Consider the following 22,055-nt stretch of genomic DNA (forward strand, 5'->3'; position numbering starts at 1 on the left):
CTCTCAAATCTCAATGGCGCCGTGTGCAACACTAAAATCCGGCACCCCTCCCTTCAGCATGGTTTTGGCACCCTCTGCAGCATGGTATCCAGTGTGAGTGCACTGGTCATGCCATCCTAAAACTGCCCTGGCCCAACCTTGGGATGTGCTTTTGGCATGGGAGAGAATATCACACCCCTTGTCCTGCCCATGTGGACCGAAGAGAAACCCTCCCCATAAAACTATTGTTGTTGTTGTCGTTTAGTCGTTTAGTCGTGTCCGACTCTTCGTGACCCCATGGACCAGAGCACTCCAGGCACTCCTGTCTTCCACTGCCTCCCGCAGTTTGGTCAAACTCATGCTGGAGGGATAATGTATACTCTCCTACCTATTAAAACCCACCCCACACAGTGGCAGGATCTTGAAACTTTGGGAAATTCTCTTGAAAATGATCTAGAACATGTTTAGGAACAATGAGTCTGTAGGTTGACATTTTAATGGAATGATCCCGTGACTTCAGGGTGTGATGTGTACACAGCCTTAGAGATAAGAGAATAGAGGCATGGAAAGGCCATATGGTTCAACCTGGAAACCAGCCAAATATTCACAACAGAAAATATAATCTGGGGACCACAGCAGAAGACCTGCCAAGCTATCAACAGCTGTGGACAAGTCAAGCCAGGGAGCCCAGCCACATGCACCAGTGATGCTAATAATAATAATAATAATAATAATAATAATAATAATAATAATAATTCTATGCCACTCATCTCCTCTGAGCCTCAGGCTCCTCCTACCGTCACAGTTCCCTCTCATCATCGCGGATGGGCACAACTGTCTTGCCAAGTCTCTCACCATCATCTGCCAGGCATCCCTCCTGCAGGGCAATATAAGGCTTGCTTGCAAAGTGGCACTTTGTGACATCAGATGACAAACAGGGGCCAGGCTGCTGGGTTGTCAGGCAGCTCAGTTAAGAAGAATAAAATCAGGAGGGTCAAAGTGTGCTGGGATGAGGCCACCGTGGGTCAGGCCAGAGGGGGCTGTTGGGGTGTGTGGTTGTGTCTCCCCTTGTTGGGCATCTTGCTCCCCTGCCCGTTCCGTTAGCTGCTTGATAGAATCATAGCATGGCAGAGTTGGAAGGGATCCCAAGGGTCATCTAGTCCAACCCCAGGTAATGCCAGGATCCTGCCCACAGCCAGCCCTAGCTGGGCTCCAAACTCCGACCATCTTCTTACCAGCCAGATGCACTGACCCCTTGCAATTCTGGTTCGATAGATACCTCTTCATCTCTTTTTGATCTATTTGGGGTTTTTTTTAAAATAATTTCATCTTGTTTCTGCATCTTCACTTTGACTTCCTGGACTTTTGTTTCTAAGTCTTTTATGTTTAATTGTCATTTGGTTGACTTGGTTATAAAGTTCCATTATTAAATTCGATTTTTTTTCCCAATCTTACTTCCCATATTTTCCACTTTCCCATCTAATATCCTGATATTTCCATCCAATATTGTCATTTTTTTCACCTAGATTTCCCCCCATTCTTTCCATTGCTGCTATAAGTTCTTTCAAGTCCATGTTGCTTTCACTTTCTATAATTGAGACTCTTCGTTGGTGAATCAAGGATGTCGCAAAACCGCTTGTTGGTTGGGCTTTCTTTGATCCCATTGGATTTCCGTCTCCTCCGTTCTTCCTTTTCAGTTGTCTCTCGGTGTTTTATAATTTCTAGGGAACTCCCCTAAAATAAATAATTATAAGTCCATTCCCTTCTGGATTATTTGATATTTTGAACCCCTTCTTTCTAGGGTGGTATTAGAAAGGAGCTGAAGGAAAAAAGAGGAGGGAAACCCCTATTTCTGTGTTATATGTTCTCCCCTCTGTATTTTAAAATTTCCTTAATATTATTCCTGTAGTTATATTTTTGCCCCCCAGATGGTGCTGTTCTTCGAGATGTTTATTTTCCTGTCACTGTCTATTCCAGTACTGGACACATGGGGTCACTGTTTATTTTCCTGTCAATGTCTATTCCAGTAACCTCTTTTTAAAGGGTCACACACGGTGATGGTGCAAACCAATAATACAAAATTAATCTCACTACGCTCCTGCCCTGTGTGAGATAAAGCCTGCTAGAGACCTTTCCCTTGAAGCCATAGGCTGTGTACCCACCATACATTTGGGGCTCATCCCCAGTTCCCCTTGAGTTGTGTGCATAGCTGTCAACTTACAGATTTGAAAATAAGGGACCAGCAGCCTCAAAAATAAGGGATCAGCAGCCAAAATAAGGGATTTTTCCGAGCATAGGTATGTTCAACTTCTGAGCCCCTCCGAGCCAAAGGCAGAAAGCCCAGCCAGCAGCCAAACGAAGCCTCAGGCGGTGGTTCCCACAGCGCAGCAACCCGGCAAAGGGGATGCAGCAAGGAAAACCACTGTCACCTCTCCGCTGGGAAGCACTGAGCAAAGGCGAGTCCCCAGGCAACGCGGCCGATTTGATCAGCACAAGGCATGCAAGCTCCACCCCCCAGTCATTCTTAGACTCCTTATTGGGTGAGCAACGCAGCCAAGCGACAAAGTTGGAGCCTCCCTCCTCCCTGGCCGGCAGGGAGGGAGGGAGAGGGGCTGCTTCCTTTGAAACCCGGGAAATTTAAGGGACATCATCAATAAGGGACAGCAGCGGGACATGGCTCTGGGATAAGGGACTTTCCCGCCAAATAAGGGACGGTTGACAGCTATGGTTGTGTCCCCAGCAAGCTCAGGTGTGTTAACAGATTTGCTCTTTGATAGACCGGCCAGCCTAGTTTGCAAAAGTCAGCCCAGGGATTCCTTGTCCAGCACAGTCCTGTAGCTTCTCCTTTCATTGATATCCAAATTAATCAAAATCCTACCACTGATCAATTTCTAGTGTTTAGGGTCTCCTGCAAATGTACAACAGTATTTTCCCTGCATAGTTTTTAATACTACTATTGTTATGAGCAATGAAAAACCTAGGCAGAATCTTAAAAAGCAGAGACGTCACCTTGCCAACAAAGGTCCATATAGTTAAAGCTTTGGTTTTCCCAGTAGTGATGTATAGAAGTGAGAGCTGGACCATAAAGAAGGCTGATCGCCGAAGAATGGATGCTTTTGAATTATGGTGCTGGAGGAGACTCTTGAGAGTCCCATGACCTGCAAGAAGATCAGACCTCTCCATTCTTAAGGAACTCAGCCCTGAGTGCTCACTGGAAGGACAGATCGTGAAGCTGAGGCTCCAATACTTTGGCCACCTCATGAGAAGAGAAGACTCCCTGGAAAAGACCCTGATGTTGGGAAAGATGGAGGGCACAAGGAGAAGGGGACGACAGAGGATGAGATGGTTGGCCAGTGTTCTTGAAGCTATGAACATGAGTTTGACCAAACTGCGGGAGGCAGTGGAAGACAGGAGTGCCTGGTGTGCTCTGGTCCATGGGGTCACAAAGAGTCGGACACGGCTAAATGACTAAACAACAACAAATTGTTGTGAACTGATGCATGCTTATAAAGTAAGTAAAGTTTGTTTTTAAAGTTCTCCAGTTGATGCCTGTTTCTTTCTTAAGTGGGACAAAGGGAGGGAAGGCAGCTAGCTTCATAGCTGGACTTGCTCAAAACAAGGTTTTCACAGCCTAATTCCTGTCCTCTTAAGTTTGCTGTCAAGGATGGGGTTTTAAAACTCTGTTTTTTAAGGACCAGGTGGCAATCCTACTTCAGGTATACGGGACTCACACTTTGAATGGTGTTCGCAAACTGTAGATCCTTTAGGTTTTATATGGTCTCAGCAGCTGCTCCCAGTTCCTGGTCCAGCTGTTGCTACATCTGCTAGCTCCTCTCAGATATGCATGAGCCAATCTGATCTAAGAGGAATCCCTTCCTGTCCTCCAATATATGGGACAACCTGTGCGAGCAGCTTAACCCTTTGGTTGAGAGGAAAACTCCCTTGGGCCCTGATGGTAGCTTTCTAATCCCAATGCCAATAGTAGTTTCAAAGTAGTTTCCTTGCGACTGAAACAGGGGAGACTTCCTTCCCATCTGCTGTGAGCCTGATAATTTTCTTGCATTTTTTGAAGCTACATTTTGCATTTAACATCATGTCTGTTTTGTTCCTGTATATGATCTCTAAGCATTTCCCAACACCAATCTCTCCATCTTTTCCAAGTACAGCCCTACCAATGACAGGAAAAGATGGCTTGAGATGCAACGGAGCCCATCTACATTAGTAGTAGTAGTAGTAGTACTAGTACTACTACTAGTAGTAATAATAATAATAATATTATTTATACCCTGCCCATCTGGCTGGGTTTCCCCAGCCACTCTGGGCAGCTTCCAACAAAACACTAAAATACAATAACCTATTAAACATTAAAAGCTTCCCTAAACAGGGCTGCCTTCAAATGTCTTCTAAAAGTTTGGTAATTATTTTTCTCTTTGACACCTGGTGGGAGGGCGTTCCACAGGGCAGGTGCCACTACCAAGAAGGCCCTCTGCCTGGTTCCCTGTAACTTGGCTTCTCACAGTGAGGGAACCGCCAGAAGGCCCTCGGCGCTGGACCTCCGTGTCCGGGCAGAATGATGGAGGTGGAGACGCTCCTTCAGGTATACTGGACCGAGGCCGTTTAGGGCTTTAAAGGTCAGCACCAACACTTTGAATTGTGCTCGGAAACATAGCCCCCCTTTTGCATAACATTCTAATTCTGTTGAGATACATTGCAATTTTGTTCAGTCTGTGCGTGCCGAGGATGGAAAAGCCCCACGCACAAACGGAGAACATCGATTTGTAGAAAACACGACCTGAAAAAAAGAGACAATGAACATACTTTCGTAAACCAAGAAAACCTTTATTGAAAATGATTTCAAACAAAGAAACAAACAAAAGAAACTGGTTCTAAGACTAAGCTTTGGTTTGGAAGGTGCCAGAACTTCAGCCTGCAGCGTGGCCACCTGGTTGTTTGGCTGAAAAGCAGGAGAAAAAGGACAATGGTCAAGGACAATGGGAGTTGTAGCCGAATATCGCCTGTAGGAGGGCCCCAAGTTCCTAAAGCCGTGCTTGGGTGTAACATTCGACGCCTCCCTTTCCATGGAGGCACAGGTTGCAGCCACAGCAAAGGTAGCATTTTTCCATCTCCGCCGTATTAAGCAGTTGGTCCCTTACCTTTCTCGCCCTGATCTGGCCACAGTGATCCATGCGTCAGTCACATCCAAGCTTGATTATTGTAACTTGCTGTATGTGGGACTGCCCTTGAAGCTGACCCAGAAACTCCAGCGGGTGCAGAATGCCACGGCGAGGCTCTTTACGGGGTCCTTGCCATGGGATCACATTCATCCAGCGCTTCACCAACTGCACTGGCTCCCGGTGGAGTACAGGGTCAGGTTTAAGGTGCTGGTTTTGACCTTTAAAGCCCTATGCGGCCTAGGACTCACGTACCTACGGAACCGCCTCTCCTGGTATGCCCCGTGGAGGACCTTAAGGTCCACAAATGACAACACCTTGGAGGTCCCAAGTCGCAAGGTGGTTAGATTGGTCTCAACTAGGGTCAGGGCCTTTTCAGTACTGGCTTCAACTTGGTGGAATGCTCTGTCACAAGAGCTAGGGCCCTGCGGGACTTGACATCTTTCTGCAGGGCCTGCAAGACAGAGCTGTTCCACCTGGCCTTTGGTTTGGACTCAGTCTGACCCTTATGTTTCCCTCCCCTTATGGTTTTGATCTATGGGCTACTTTTAAAACGAGGCTGCATTTTAAATTGCATTTTAACCTGTATTTTAAATTGGTCCCCCCTCATTGTGTTTTTACTGTAATGTTACTGGTGTTAGCCATCCTGAGTCCGGCTCTGGCCAGGGAAGGTGGGGTATAAATAAATTATTATTATTATTATTATTATTATTATTATTATTGTCAGCCTTTTTTCAGAAATGCCTCCATGGAATGAACACGTACGCTCAACTTGTAGGGTATTCTCCTCGCCCCATGCAAATTTTATATTCCTCTTTGCTGCCTGAGATCAAGGTGTCACCACCGCCTAGAAAATTTTGGTGCAGCAGGGAATGAGGTGGCGCAGATGTTATGGCCCTTTTCTTGGCGACAGCATAACTTCTATGGTGGATGTGTTGGAAATAATTCTCCCCGCCCCATGCAAATCCTCCTCTTAAAGGTAAAGGTAAAGGGACCCCTGACCATTAGGTCCAGTCGTGGCCGACTCTGGGGTTGCGGCGCTCATCTGGCTTTATCGGCTGAGGGAGCCGGCGTACAGCTTCCGGGTCATGTGGCCAGCATGACTAAGCCGCTTCTGGCGAACCAGAGCAGCACACGGAAACGCTGTTTACCTTCCCGCCGGAGCAGTACCTATTTATCTACTTGCACTTTGAGGTGCTTTCGAACTGCTAGGTTGGCAGGAGCAGGGACCGAGCAACGGGAGCTCACCCCGTCGCGGGGATTCGAATCGCCGACCTTCTGATTGGCAAGCCCTAGGCTCTGTGGTTTAGACCACAGCGCCACCCATGTCGCTTCCTCCTCTTACCTGTTCTTTTTACATGAGTGGCTTCAGCAGGAGGCTCCGGCACACATCTCGGCCCTCTTCCCTTTGCGACGAAAACCGGAAGTCCGCCTTGGTCTTCTGTATGTGCCTGACTCAGGGCCTTTTTTCTTTTGGCAGCAGCCACAGTGGTGCATATAGGAGATCCTGGAAGAAAGAAGGTATTCTTGAAGCATAGGAGAACTCTAAACTAAGGGCCGGTTCGAGGGAAGAATCCCTGACCATGTGAATGGGCTGCCACAGACCGAACGCCAGGGACAGAACATCACCTGGGACACGTTCAGCTGTCACACCCACCCCAGGGACTTAAAGCAGATCCCACTGCGGAGCTCACAAGAGCCGCCTTTTTGTAGGAATAATCTCAAAGGCATCTGGGTGACCCCTGGGAGAAGAGAATGCTGGAGAAGTTAGGCCCTTGGTCTGATCCAGCAGGGCGTTCTTAGGCGTTTCATAACACCTCCTTCCCCCTGCCCCTGTACCTGCGACTCATCTGTCCTTTTCCTGGGCTCCATTCCCTTCCGGGAGGTGGTTCCCAGGCTGCTGCTTTCTCTCACTGCAAAGCAAATGAAGATATCAGCAAGCATGAGGGCAAGGGACATGGAAGGGATTCAAAAGCAAGGCTACACATAAGTGTGCATGCACACAAAAGCTTATACCAAGAACAAACTTAGTTGGTCTCTAAGGTGCTACTGGACAATTTTTAATTTTTTTAAAAATATATTTTGACTGCATCAGACCAACACAGCGACCTACCTGAATCACACCTATATATGCAAAGTAGAGGGAAAACACCCCAAATCCTGTCTTCATTTCCTCTCTTATCGATCCGCCCCAGGCATCACTCAAAGCCTTCCTGCAAATTAGAAAACAAACAATACATAGCCATCAGTAAACATAGGAAAAAACAGGAATCTGCCTCAGTCCTTTTGTATACACTGCCTACAACACGACAATCTAAGTTTCGTCAAATGCACTTTGTACGGTGTTCCATTTCTTTAAAGGAACCAGACTATATTAAAGGGAATTTCCACTTTTAACACCACCCACCTGGGAGTCTGGCTGAAAAGCAGGAGAAAAAGGACAATGGTCAAGGACCATGGGAGTTGTAGTCCAGCATCACCTGTAGGAGGGCCCCAGTTACCAAACCCGTCCTATTAGTGTCCAACTTTTCCCAGAAACGCATCCACAGCATGAACACGTACACTCAACTTATGGGTAGGCAAACTAAGGCCCGGGGGCCGGATCCGGCCCAATTGCCTTCTCAATCTGGCCCGCGAACGGTCCGGGAATGAGCGTGTTTTTACATGAGTAGAATGTGTGCTTTTATTTAAAATGCATCTCTAGGTTATTTGTGGGGCCTGCCTGGTGTTTTTACATGAGTAGAATGCGTGCTTTTATTTAGAATGCATCTCTGGGTTATTGGTGGGACATAGGAATTTGTTCATTTATTTTTTTTTCAAAATCTAGTCCAGCCCCCCACAAGGTCTGAGGGACAGTGGACTGGCACCCTGCTGAAAAAGTTTGCTGACCCCTGTAGGGTGTTCTCCCCATCCCATGCAAAGCTTCCCTTCCTCTTACCTGTTCTTTTTGAGCGAGACTTCGGCAGCAGCCACAGCAGTGCACAAAGGAGATCTTGCAAGAAAGAAGGGATCTTTGAAGCAAGGGAGAACTCGACGCTAAGCGCTATTTTGAGGGGGAAATCCCTGAACATGTGAAAGGTCTGTCACAGACTGAACGCCAGGGATAGAACGTCCTCTCAGCCCCCCATCCAGCTGTCCCACCCACCCCAGGGACTGAAAGCAGATCCTACAGAGGAGCTCACAAGAGGCGCCTTTTGGCAGGAACCATCAGGTGACCAGGAGATGCAGCAGAAGAGCATCTCTGACTGCATGGCTTTAAAAGAGGATTAGGCGGTTGAACGAAGGAGGGGGCGGTCAAAGGCTACTAGTCCCGATGGAGGAAAGAATGCTTCAGAAAAACTGTTGCAGGAAGTCCCAGGTGGGCAGAGGGCTCTTGGGCTCGGATCCTGTTTGTGGCTTTCACAGTGGCATCTGGGTGGCCCCTGGCAGAAGAGGAGGCTGGACCAGACAGGCCCTTGGTCTGATCCTGCAGGCCTTCTTGTGGGTTTCCTAAGCCCCCCCCCCCCCTTCCGCTTGTCCCATTACCTCTGAGGTGAGAGGCCACCCATGCACCGCTGGGCAGTTTGCCCCACCCTCCCCAACACCAGGTGCCCGTTAGCCTTCCTTCGCCCCTGCCTCCTCCTCCCCCCATTCCATTACCTCTGAGGCAACAGTCCTTCATCTGGGCTCCAGTCCCTCCCAGGATGCAACGGTTTCCATTCTGAATCTTTCCCTCACTGCAAAACAAACAGCAGGTGTCTGGCTCCCAGCGACGCTAGCCCCAGTCTGGGCCAGGAGGGTGGGGGATCTGGGAAGGGGGCATTTCCTCCTACCTGATCTTACAAGCTTTCCCCACTTGGCCTCTGTATGAGTGTCTCATCTCTGTCCCGTATATACACAAACTATCAAATGTGGTGACAGTAATAATAATACAACAAAACAACAACACAAACTGGCTTATAAGTATAAAACCAAGTTAACTAGAATAATAGCTAGAATAGAGATAGACTTGTAACCATTCAAACAACAAACATACTAAGGTGCCATGTGCAAGACAAAGCCTGGAGATACAGTGGTACCTCAGGTTACATACACTTCAGGTTACAGACGCTTCAGGTTACAGACACTTCAGGTTACAGACTCCGCTAACCCAGAAATACTACCTCGGGTTAAGAACCTTGCTTCAGGATGAGAACAGAAATCGGGCTCCGGCGGCGTGGTAGCAGCAGGAGGCCCCATTAGCTAAAGTGGTGCTTCAGGTTAGGAACAGTTTAATTCCGGAACAAATTAAGCAGTTAACCCGAGGTACCACTGTACTGTAATCATGGAGTTGATAAATGTACAACTCTATCTTAACAAGTTACATGTGCCGTAAACGTTATACAGACAGGATAAATGAACTGTTCAACAAGTAACGTAAGTCCAATCACAAAATGGCAACCCCGTGCCACCACAACAGTAAGGGTAGCACACTGGAGAATATGAAATCACAGGAAACCTGTAATATATCTGGAGAACAGGTCTCCTTTTGCCCACTTGCGTTATTCTCACCACAGTGGTGGCTTTGATTTGCCTTCCCGTGACTGATCCATGCATACGGCTTTGTGTTTCCAACTCAAGACCCATTGAAGAACATCTCACCCAGTTCAATCGTTGAAAAACAGCTTTGAAAAACTTTTTCATATGTCAGTATGTTTGTTGTTTGAATGGTTACAAGTCTACCTCTATTCTAGCTATTATTCTAGTAAATTTGTTTTTATACTTATAAGCCAGTTTGTGGTGTTGTTGTTTTGTTGTATTATCATCTCTGTCCTGGCCAGCCTAGCTTAGAAGCAGCAGCCAAAGTCTTCTCTTTCTCAGAAATTAGCTGAGCAGCAGTCTAAATCGGAGGAAGCTTTGGCTGTTGCTTCTGCACCAAAGATCTGGCAGCCAAAGGCCGAGACGGAGCCATGCCCACACAGAGAAGGGGTGCTGGAGAAGAGGCATGAGGAGCAAGCTGTTTCTGCATGTTTCCATCAGCGCCTTGGATGGGCTGCACTGGGATGCAGAAACAGCAGCCAGAAACCGCGCAGAGTGTTTCCTTCTGCTTTGTCCATCAACTTGGGAGATGGAAACCGAAAAGCACCCCTGGAAGCGTGGCCCTGTGAAGGAAGGGGCAAGTTCGATGCACCGAAGTTGTTGACTTTCTGCAGTTGTCAAGTAATTGGGAACCAGATAGAACTTTGTAAGGTGAGAGACAGCTGATCTCACAAGAGCTGACTCATTGCAGGAATAAGGAGGCCTAGGAGAATCAGATGCCCCACAAGAGCATCTTGGATGAGGTGGCTTTCAAAGAGGGTGAGACAATTGCATGGTGGAGAGGCCTATCCAAGGCAACTAGCAAAGATGGCTATGCGCAGCGTCCCTGGTTGGAGGGAGCAATAATAATAATAATAATAATAATAATAACAATAACAATTACACACACACACACACATATATACATATATATATATAAATAATTTATATCCCGCCCATCTGGCTCGGTTTCCCCAGCCACTCTGGGCAGCTTCCAACAAAACACTAAAATACAATAACCTATTAAACATTAAAAGCTTCCCTAAACAGGGCTGCCTTCAAATGTCTTCTAAAAGTTTGGTAGTTATTTTCTCTTTGACATCTGGTGGGAGGGCGTTCCACAGGGCGGGTGCCACTACCGAGAAGGCCCTCTGCCTGGTTCCCTGTAACTTGGCTTCTCACAGTGAGGGAACCGCCAGAAGGCCCTCGGCGCTGGACCTCAGTGTCCGGGCAGAACGATGGAGGTGGAGATGCTCCTTCAGGTATACTGGACCGAGGCCGTTTAGGGCTTCAAAGGTCAGCACCAACACTTTGAATTGTGCTTGGAAACGTACTGGGAGCCAGTGTAGGTCTTTCAAGACCAGTGTTATATGGTTTCGGCGGCTGCTCCAAGTCACCAGTCTAGCTGCTACATTCCGGACTAGTTGTAGTTTCTGGGTCACCTTCAAAGGTAGCCCCACATAGAGCGCATTACAGTAGTCCAAGCGAGAGATAACCAGAGCATGCACCACTCTGGTGAGACAGTCTGCGGGCAGGTAGGGTCTCAGCCTGCATACCAGATGGAGCTGGTAAACAGCTGCCCTGGACACAGAACTGACCTGTGCCTCCATGGACAGCTGTAAGTCCAGAATGACTCCCAGGCTGCGCACCTGGTCCTTCAGGGGCACAGTTACCCCATTCAGGACCAGGGAGTCCTCCACACATGCTCCGGTCCCCCCAAAACAGTACTTCTGTCTTGTCAGGATTCAACCTCAATCTGTTAGCCGCCATCCATCCTCCAACCGCCTCTAGACACTCACACAGGACCTTCATCACCTTCACTGGTTCCGATTTGAAAGAGAGGTAGAGCTGGGTATCATCCGCATACTGATGAACACCCAGCCCAAACCCCCTGATGATCTCTCCTAGCGGTTGCATGTAGATGTTGAAAAGCATGGGGGGGAGGACAGAACCCTGAGGCACCCCACAAGTGAGAACCCAGGGGTCTGAACACTCATCCCCCAACACCACTTTCTGGACACGGCCCAGGAGGAAGGAGCGGAACCACTGTATAATAGTGCCCCCAGCTCCCAGCCCCTCTAGACAGTCGAGAATGCTTCTGAAAAGCACTTCCTGGAAGCCACAGGTAGGGAAAGTGTTCCTATGAACCCCAAAAGGTATTTCACAAGGACCCCTTCCTTCCCTCTGCCCCAGTACCTGAGGGTCCTCACATCTCTCCAGGGATTTCACCAGAACAAAGGGGAAAGGTTCCCTCACTGCAAAGAAAATGAATAATAATAATAATAAATTTTATTTATATCCCGCCCTCCCCAGCCAAAGCCGGGCTCAGAGCGGCTAACATCAAATGTATAACACATTAACATAAAATCAGACAATCAATTAAAATACATCCTCACATCAGATCAGGATCAGAATAAAATCCAATCAGATGGCAACCCGCAGATTAGGGTTGGGGACCTTAAATGCTCACCAGGCCCAACTGTTTGTGCTGAACTTATATGGGCCTGTGAGAAAAATTGGGAGGCCATTTTCATGAAGACATTAGCAGGCGCCTGGCTCCCAGCCAGGCTACCAGCAGTCCGGCGCATGAGGGTGGGGACACGGGAAGGAAGCATTCCTCTAATATGGGGCACTCAATTGGCATTTCCACCTACCTGAACTGTGAGCCTTTCCCCCCTTGTTCTGGCCTGCCTCTCTCAAGGAAGATGCAAGCTCCTGGAAGCCACTGGTGGGGAGAGTGTTCCCACGACTCTCAAATGTTTCAGAAGGACGCCTTGCTTGCAAAACAACACTTTGTGACATCAGCTTGGAAACAGGGACCAGGCTGCTGGGCTGTCAGGCAGCTGCATTAAGAAAAATAAAATCAGGGGGGGTCAAAGTGTGCTGGGATGTGGCAGATGAAGGTGATGGACTACATGGAACTGGCGGAAATGACTGGCAGGATCCGAGACCAGGGAGAAGAGTCGGTGGAAGAAGACTGGAAGAAATTTAAAGATTATCTACAGAAATACTGCAAAATTAATGAATGTTAGAATGATGTTGGATTGAAGTTAAGTGGTTTTTAGCAGCATTATTATAAAGGAATATGTAAAAATGGATTGTTAACAGGTGATAACCGAAAGTTTTAATATATTAAGATAAAAGATTAAGATAAAATCAAAGAGGGAAAGGATTTGCTGAATTAACTAATTGAACTGGAATACAAAAAAGGGAGGTGTGAGGAGGTCAGGGAAACAAGCAAATGAAAGATAAGATATGGAAAGACTGATTTGTTTTTAACTGTTTTTACTTTGTATTTTCATTTTTGTTTTTGTTTTTTCCTTTCCTTTTACTTTTTCCTCTTATTTTTTGTAATATGTTGAAACTTTAATAAATATCTTTTAAAAAACAAAACAAAACAAAGTGTGCTGGGATGCGGCCACGGTGGGTCAGGCCAGAGGGTGCTGTTGGGGTGTGTGCTTGTGCCTCCCCTGGTTCTGCGTCTCGCCCCTCTGCCTGTTCCTTTAGCTGCTTGATAGAATCATAGTAGGGTGGAGTTGGAAGGGACCCCAAGGGTCATCTAGTCCAACCCCGGGCAATGCCAATGAAGGAGGTGAGGACAGGTGCCTCACCTAGCCCCGAAGTCACCCTAGGCCTCAAAACCAAGTTTCCCCTTTCTCTCTTCTAAAAAACCACAGCTTTAGCTTTTCTCTGCTCTTCTCTGTTGTTGTTTTTTAAGAATATTTATTGAGATTATACAAAAAATTACACATAAAGAAAAAACAAACAAAAACTAACAAACACAAGCTAACAAGAAAGTTGACAAAAAGGCAACCTAGAAAGAAAAAAGGAAATAGAAAAAAGAAGGGGGAAAATATATTTAAAAAAGGATAAATCCATTTTTCAGCATCTTTGATCTCATTTGCTTATTTCCTTGACCTCCTCACACCTCCCCTTTTGTATTCCCGTTTTCCAAGTCTTTTCAGCAAATCCTTACCGTCTTTCATTTGACTTTGCTCTATACTTAACCTATTATAACTATACATTTTCATCCGTATAACTATCTATATTTACCTATTCTTATTAACCTTGTTACCAAAACCACTTCTTTTCAGTCCAACATCATTTTAACATTCATTAATTTTACAGTATTTCTGCTCTGCTCTGCTCTTCTCTGCTTTCTCACAAGATGCTGCTGCATAGGCAAAATGTGACTTTTATCAGTACGAGAGAGCTTCAAAAAGGCTAATGAATAGACTCTATCAATGCCAAGAATAAGCAGGCCTGGGAACTGACTCTTATCTCATTCGGTTGCAACACATCTTGGACGCGCGGAAACGCAAGGCTCCTCAACCCCCTTGGCTTCTCATCCCCCTTTCCTGGGAAGAGTCCCAAAGACAGGAGCTTTCTGTTCATGCTCAGGAAACTCATCATGGGGCAGGGCTCCTGAGGAGGGAAAGGGGGGAGGGAACTGGAGGGGAAGATATGCTCTGTGCAAATGGCTGTGCTTGTGCTTGTTTGTGAAATTATCTTTTTTTTAAAAAAAAAAAAGGTATTTATTGAAAGAATTTTTGAATATAAGAAAAAAATAAAAAATAAACATACAAAATAACAAGCAGTTAAAAACACACATTAATTTTCAATAACATAACTTCCATACCCTTATTTCCTCCGACCTCCTCATACTTCCCTTCTTTGTATTCCATTTCAGTTTGTTAGTTCAGCAAATCCTTACCATTAAACTTTTACCCATTTATAATCCTTTTTTTCATATCTCCTAAAGCATTACAGCTGGAAACCGCTTAGTTTCTATCCAACATCATTCTAACATTCATTAATTTTACAATATTTCTTTAAGTAGTCTTTAAATTTCTTCCAGTCTTCTGTTTGTGAAATTATCACACTAGCTCCTTCTACTAAGCCCGGATGGTAGAAATAAAGCTCTTTCTCTGAAATTATCCCTTGAGTGTCTGTTTGACTCCCATTTCCCTCTCCCCGGGTGCAATGCTCTTCCCACCCGAGGGCAAAGCCGAAAAGGCTACACCAGGATCCTGCCCACTGCCAGCCCTGTCTGGGCTCCAAACCCCGACCATCTTCTTCCCAGCCAGATGCACAGACCCCTTGCAATTCTGCCTGGGCTGGAGAAAGGCGAGAGAGAAACATTTTGCTCTCTCTCTCAGGACATGGATATGAGAGCCACAAAATGCAGCCCTGTCAATACCTTCAAGGGCTGTGACAGGGAGGAGGGAGCAAGGCTTTGAATAAACATTCACCAACGTCTTATTGATAATAATCAGTTTGAGGAGCTATAGCACTTTGTAACATGCAGAAAACAGCAGTCTCAGAGAAACCAAAGACTGGAACTGAGGGAAGTCGGGGGGGGGTGGGCTTTGTGGGGGGAGGAAGGAAAGATGGGGGGGAACAAGGATGATATGTTTTTGGATAATATGCTTTGTTTTAATTTTGAATAAAAAAACTTATATAAAAAAGAATGTAATAGGGTTATTAAGGTAAGAGTATTAGAATTACTATGGGAATGTTAAGGAGGGGGGGGGAAGAGAGAGTGTGGAATTCTGGTGGTGAGTGATGATTGGATGAGGATTTGAAAGGGAATTTGAATGTGAGGCAGTTGAGAGTCAGTTGAGAGCAGTGGGTTCTGGAGGGGGTGGTTGGGAAAATAACTATTCAGTTTAGGATCAGAGGTCTAGTCATGATTTTTTTAATAAAGCAGCATATAAGATTAATAATAATAATAATAATATTTATTTATACCCTGCCCTCCCCAGCCAAGGCCGGGCTCAGGGCGGCTAACATCAAATGTATAACACATTAACATAAAATCAGACAATCAATTAAAATACATCCTCAAATCAGATCAGGATCAGAATAAAATCCAATCAGATGGCAACCCGCAGATTAGGGTTGGGGACCTTAAATGCTCACCAGGCCCAACTGTTTGCGCTGAACTTATAACAAGCAATAATAAAAACAAGTTGAATGAATACAACTTAAAAACAACATTAAAATACAACATTAACATATTGAAACATTAACATATTAAAATGCAGCCTCATCACAGGAGGAGAAAAGGAAAAAGAAAGAGGGGGAGGGCATCAAATTGGCTCCAAGCCAAAGGCTAGGTGGAATAACTCTTCGTCTTACAGAGAAAGAGAATTTGAGGCCATAAGCTCAGGTACACATGTCATCCAACAATCATTTAGTGAATCATCCATACAATCTCCTTTAGTGAGGCTGTAGTACCTAGGTTCTGTACCAACCATTGATATTTTTTGCTTTTTTCTAGGAAGGATGTGGGTGGGGAGAATTCTGGGATTCAACTCCACAGAAGTATTCCCAACCAGGGTGGACATTGGGCTCTAAAATGTCAATGGCGTCCTGTGCAACGCTATAATCCCTCCCTCTTGTTCTTCAGCATGGTTTTGGCCCCCTCTGCAGCGTGGTGCCCAGTGTGAGCGCACTGGTCGTGCCATTCTAAAACTGCCCTAACCCAACCTTGGGATGTGCTTTTGGCATGGGAGAGAATCACACCCCTTGTCCTGCCCAGGGCGACCAAAGAGAAACCCTCCCCATAAAACTAGAGGAAGATCTAAATCAGGCCTTCCTCCTCCAGCCGGCAAGAGGACTGGGAAACCCTTCCCCTGCCTCAGAAGGTCACAGCATACCTGCACATTTTGGTTTTTATCATGGCACCGCTGGGCTGCTGCTTGGCCAGAGCCTTTCCCAAACCATGGCCCTGCGAAGGAAGAAATGCCTCAAAATCATCAGGGTATTCAGCCGCTCTAGGGGATTGGGCCCTGAGGATATTTTTTGTTCTTTTCTAGGTTCACAGGTTTATGGTCTGGTTCTAATGATGTAATAGGGGTGGAGCTCTTTACATATATGGGGCTGCCACACACTCCTTTTCTTTTTCAAAATAAAATAATAATTTCCCCTCGTTTTCAAAAGCACAGGCATTGTCTCTGTCTTCAAGTTCTTCAGTTACATTTGTTGTGAGACACTGGTGTTATATGCCGTATAGCATTGGGAAGAAAGGGGGGAAGGGGGATATAAAATTGGGGGGTCAAAGTGTGCTGGGATGAGGCCACGGTGGGTCAGGCCAGAGGGTGCTGTTGGGGTATGTGGTTGTGCCTTCCCTGGTTCTGCGTATCGCTCCTCTGCCCGTTCCTTTAGCTGCTTGATAGAATCATAGTAGGGTGGAGTTGGAAGGGATCCCAAGGGTCATCTAGTCCAACCCCGGGCAATGCAAGGATCCTGCCCACAGCCAGCCCTGGCTGGGCTCCAAACTCCAGCCTTCTGGTTACCATTGCAATTCTGCATGGGGTGAAGAAAGGGGAGAGAGAAATGTGTTGATTTCACTCTCATAACACTGATATGAGATCCGCACCATGCAGCCCTTTGAATACCTTACTGGGCTGTCACAGGGAGGAGGGAGCAAGCTTGTTTTCTCTTGCTCCAGAGGCCCTTAGGAGCTGAAGCAGTGACTCTCCTTCCTTGGAGGTTTTCCCACAGCGCTTGGATGGCCCACTGCCATGGATCATGTAGTTGAGAGTCCTGCCTTGCAGGGGGTTGGACTAGATGACTCTCAGGGTCCCTTCCAACTCTACAATTCTATGATGCTATGTTTTAAAGAGCATCCAGTGTGCCTTTGAAGCCCATGACTTCCCCCGAAATGATTTGTGGCATTGTGGCTTCCTTCTCACAGACCTACAATTCCCAGAACCCCTAACAAACTACAATTCCTGGGATTGTTTAGGGGAAGATATCTGCTTTTTAGAACAGGGATGAAGAACCTGTTTAGTTATTTTGCTTATTTCTGATATGACTGGGCACACTCCTTTTCTGACTGGGTCCTCGATTACTTGGTTTGGTGGGATCTGCTGATTCAGACACAGCGTATGTCTGAGAAGGCCCCACGAAGTGATCATGGGGAGGAGGTGCGAGGAAAAAACTGCTGCGAAATTGATTTTTTTGGCAAATTGGAAGGGCTGCGGTGGGATCCAGCACCGGCAACCTGGAGCCCCACTGACCACTTAACTGCTGTCTTCTCCATCAGCTTGGGAGCTTTTTCTGGGACGTTTGCGGGGTATAATAGCATCCTTTATCATTTCAGCATCTTTATCAAGACCCTAACAGATCTGCCTGCCTTTGAATTAAGAATAAAGAATTATAAAATCAGGGGGGTCAAAGTGTGTTGGGATGAGGCCACGGTGGGTCAGGCCAGAGGGTGCTGTTGGGGTGTGTGCTTGTGCCTCCCCTGGTTCTGTGTATCGCTCCTCTGCCCATTCCTTTAGCTGCTTGATAGAATCATAGTAGGGTAGAGTTGGAAGCGACCCCAAAGGTCATCTAGTCCAACCCCCAGAAATGAAAGGATCCTGTCAACAGCCAAGCTTTGTTGGGCTCCAAACTCCAGCCTTCTGCTTACCATTGTATATGCATGTTTGAGCATGCTAACAGATTTGCCTACCTTTGATCAGTTGTGCTTCAAGGGAAGCTCACCAGTCCTCTGATTCCTTAATATTTTCCAGCCCAGATAGATGCTAACCAAAGGAGCTCACAATAGTCATCTCCTTGCAGGAACAGGCATAGGAGACTTAGATACACCACAAGAGAGTCTTGGATGGGGTGGCTTTCAAAGAGGACTAGACAATTGCATGGATGAGAAGCCTATCAAAGGCAACTAAGCGTGTTGGAAGGAGCAATGCTTCTGGAAAGCACTTGTTGGAAGCCACAGACTCCCCAAATGTGTTTCACAAGGACCCCTTCCTTCCCTCTGCCCCAGTACCTGAGGGTCCTCACGTCTCTCCAGGGATTTGGCCAGAACGATGTAGACGTTGGGGAAAGGCTCGCTCCATGCAAAGAAAACGGAGACACCAGCAGGCGCCTGTCTCCCAGCCATGCTAGCACCAGTCTGGCGCATGAGGGCGGGGGACACGGAAAGGACGCATTCCTATAATATCGGGCAGTCAAGTGGCATTTCCACCTACCTGAACTTTGAGCCTTTCCCCCCTTGTTCTGGCCTGCCTCTCTCCTAAGGAGGATGCAATCTCTTGCTGGAAGCCACTGGTGGGGAGAGTGTTCAGGTGGACTGAAAAGAAACCCTCCCCATAAAACTAGAGGAAGATCTAAATCAGGCCTTCCTCCTCCAGCCGGCAAGAGGACTGGGAAACCCTTCCCCTTCCTCAGAAGGTCACAGCATACCTGCACATTTTGGTTTTTATCATGGCACCGCTGGGCTGCTGCTTGGCCAGAGCCTTTCCCAAACCATGGCCCTGCGAAGGAAGAAATACCTCAAAATCGTCAGGGTAGCCAGCCGCTCTAGGGATTGGGCCCTGAGGATATTTTTTGTTCTTTTCTAGGTTCACAGGTTTATGTTCTGGTTCTAATGATGTAATAGGGGTGGAGCTCCTTAAATATATGGGGCTGCCACACACTTCTTTTCTTTTTTAAAATAAAATAATAATTTCCCCTCGTTTTCAAAAGCACAGGCATTGTCTCTGTCTTCAAGTTCTTCAGTTACATTTGTTGTGAGACACTGGTGTTATATGCCGTATAGCATTGGGAAGAAAGGGGGGGGAAAGGGGGATAGCCAGCCGCTCTAGGGGATGGGGCCCTGAGGACCCTCCCTGGTGATTTTCTTCTGGGGCACAGCCCCCTCAATATTCCCCCACCCCCCCCGTCTTCCTTCCCAACTCCGTCACATCCTCAGTCTGCTGCCGCTGCCCCCCAGCCACATCCCGCCTTTTTCTGCCCGACACAGAGCAGCCCAGCAGCAGTACAGGGGAAGGCAAGCCAGCGGAGGCAGGGCCCTCCTGCGGTGGGGACATAGGGCCAGCCCCAAAACTATGGCAGGGACATGGCCTGAACACTGGCGAGGGTCCCTGGCCACCTGATGCAGGGAAGGAGGGAAGCAGAACAAGCACCCCTGCCATGCTGCCCATGCCCACGTCACCACTGGCTGCCAACGCTCGCTGCTCCTGCCTGGGCATATGACGGCCCGACCCCTGGCTCGTAAGGAGCGGGGCGAGGGGCTGGGGCGAGACGGGCTGTTGCCCCCCAACCCAGCCCTGTTACGCTCAGGTTGGCGCCAAGACCTCCTGGCACATGTGGGGAATGGATTCCCCATGGAAACTCGGAGACCCTGGCTTATGTCTCACAGCTGGGCAGGATCCACCCTGGACCTCAAGCTTTCCCTGTTCTCTGTGTCAAATTAAAGATTGTAAGGCCCTCGGGGCAGGGACCTCTTTTTCAAGGGTCACACACAGCGATGGTGCAAAGAAAGGATATAAAAGAAATCTCACTACACTCCTACCCCATGCAAGCTGAAGCCCGCTAGAGGCCTTTCCCTTAAAACCAATGTCCCGTCTGCCTTCTCAACTCCCCGCCGTCCTCAGTCTGCTGCCACCCTCCAGCCACATCCCTCCTTCTTCGTGGCACAGAGCAGCCCAGCAGCAGCCCAGGGGAAGGCAAGTCATTGGAGGCAGGGCCCTCCTGCAGTGGGGACATAGGGCCCCTGGGGGGCCAGCCCCAAAACTACTGCAGGGACATGGGCTGAGCACTGGCGAGGGTGCCTGGCCAGCTGTCCCAGGGAAGGAGGGAGGCAAAACAAGCATCTCTGCCATGCTGCCCATGCCCACGTCACCACTGGCTGCCAAGGCTCACTGTGGCGATAACACAGGGCCCCCGGACGTTTCACGGTCTATTGACCCTGCGCCACCACTGTGTTAGCTTTTTTCGCTGCCACCACCCCGCTTCTCCCAGGGACACACGGAGTCCAGACAGTTGTTAACATAAACAAATAATCAAGTTTATTTTTAAATGCAGGGACAAGCGTATGGTTTCCGTTTGTTTCTCTTGACAGTTTCTTAAATCTTCGTTCCTAACAACTTCAACCTGAATTATTCCCAACTATCTATCTGACTCCACCTAACAATTCCTCTCACTCTCTCACAATACAACTCTTCCAACCCACGCCTAATCCACCCTCTTCCTTCTCCAACACCCAAGCCTCAACTCCCAACTCCCAAACCTCAACTGACTTTCAAAACCTCCCACTCTATCTTTTACTCCCCTCTTGCATTCTCACTGGCCAATCACAGCACACCCATTTTAACCCTTTCCTTGACCCATCCTAGGAGGCAAATGCCACACTCACGGATCCTGCCTGGGCACATGTTGGCCCAACCCCTGGCTTGGAAGGAGTGGGGGAAGGGGCTGGGGAAAGAAGGGCTGTTGCCCCCCCACCCCAGCCCTGTTACGCTCAGGTTCGTGCCAAGACCTCCTGGCACATGTGGGGAATGGATTCCCAACGTGATGAATGTCCCATATTTTCAAGGTCTGCATCACATTCCTTCCGGAGCCACAGCAGCATCTGTGTGCGACCAGGCTTTGGACCTGGGAGACAGAAAGGAAAATAAAAACAGAGAAAGAGGTTACAGATGGGAATCCCAAAGTCTAAACTCAGAGACCCTGGCTTATGTCTCACAGCTGGACATGATCCACCCTGGACCTCAAGCTTTCACTGTTCTCTCTCTGGGTCAGATTAAAGATTGTAAGCCCCTTGGGGCAGGAACCTCTTTCTCAAGGGTCACACGCAGTGATGGTGCAAAGAAAGAATGCAAAAAAATCTCACTACGCTCCTATCCCATGCAAGCTGAAGCCCACTAGAGGCCTTTCCCTTAAAAACACAATCTATTGGAGGCTCCTGCAGCGTAAAAAAGAGGCTAACTCCTGGCATATGTGGGGAATGGATTCCCCATGGAATTAACATACACAACTTCCAAGATGTCATTTTTATGGATGGCAACCTCTCCTCTCCTTCTTTCATGTGTTCTTGGCGCCTCAGCAGCCGCTTATGACCTAGGAGACAGAAAGGAAAATAAAAATAGAGAAAGAGGTTACAGATGGGAAATGTCTGGGAATCCCAAAGTCTAAACTCAGAGACCCTGGCTTATGTCGCACAGCAGGACTCAGGATCCACCCTGAACCTCAAGCTTTCCCTGTTCCCTCCCTGGGTCAAATTAAAGATTGTAAGCCCCTTGGGGCAGGGACCTCTTTCTCATGGGTCACACGCAGGCTTATTTTTAAACTTCTCGGTTTGCTTCCTGATTCTTTCTGAGGGAAGGCAGTTTACTTCATAGCTGGGATTGCTCAAAACAAGGTTTCGCAGGTTAATTCCCAAATTTTTAGTTTGGCTGCCAAGAAGGGTTTTTAAAAACTCTATTCATCTCACATCTGTGGGTATCTGGAGGGATCAATTTCAATTAACGTATACTCCCTGTTAAAACCCATCCCACACAGTGGCAAGATTGTGAAACTTTGGGAAATTCTCTTGAAAATGATCTAGAACATGTTTAGGAACAATGAGTCTGT

General features: G+C 47.4%; 3 long non-coding RNA genes across 10 annotated transcripts; all 3 read right to left on the reverse strand.

The window, feature by feature from the left end:
• Positions 1 to 4,831: 4,831 nt before the first annotated feature.
• On the reverse strand, positions 4,832 to 8,692 carry LOC310698972. 2 transcript variants are annotated; one of them, XR_014521864.1, is made up of 6 exons: positions 8,676 to 8,692; positions 8,089 to 8,572; positions 7,264 to 7,363; positions 6,990 to 7,063; positions 6,496 to 6,657; positions 4,832 to 4,933 (listed from the first exon to the last, which is right to left on the reverse strand). It is a non-coding gene; the product is annotated as an uncharacterized lncRNA (long non-coding RNA). The 2 variants fall into 2 exon arrangements; XR_014521865.1 differs by lacking the exon at positions 8,676 to 8,692 and having other exon boundaries at positions 8,089 to 8,604.
• Positions 8,693 to 8,788: 96 nt separating this feature from the next.
• LOC310698973 lies at positions 8,789 to 16,660 on the reverse strand. 7 transcript variants are annotated; one of them, XR_014521867.1, is made up of 5 exons: positions 16,349 to 16,660; positions 12,341 to 12,529; positions 11,883 to 11,941; positions 8,963 to 9,031; positions 8,789 to 8,866 (listed from the first exon to the last, which is right to left on the reverse strand). It is a non-coding gene; the product is annotated as an uncharacterized lncRNA (long non-coding RNA). The 7 variants fall into 7 exon arrangements; XR_014521866.1 differs by lacking the exon at positions 8,963 to 9,031; XR_014521868.1 differs by lacking the exons at positions 8,789 to 8,866; positions 8,963 to 9,031; positions 16,349 to 16,660 and adding an exon at positions 14,887 to 14,901 and having other exon boundaries at positions 11,743 to 11,941.
• Positions 16,661 to 20,465: 3,805 nt separating this feature from the next.
• On the reverse strand, positions 20,466 to 21,733 carry LOC310698974. Its single transcript, XR_014521873.1, has 2 exons — positions 20,732 to 21,733; positions 20,466 to 20,696 (listed from the first exon to the last, which is right to left on the reverse strand). It is a non-coding gene; the product is annotated as an uncharacterized lncRNA (long non-coding RNA).
• Between the last annotated feature and the right edge of the window lie 322 nt (positions 21,734 to 22,055).

Source organism: Podarcis liolepis (assembly GCF_965112155.1).
Source record: "Podarcis liolepis genome assembly, contig: HAP1_SCAFFOLD_185, whole genome shotgun sequence".
NCBI classification, from domain to species: domain Eukaryota; kingdom Metazoa; phylum Chordata; class Lepidosauria; order Squamata; family Lacertidae; genus Podarcis; species Podarcis liolepis.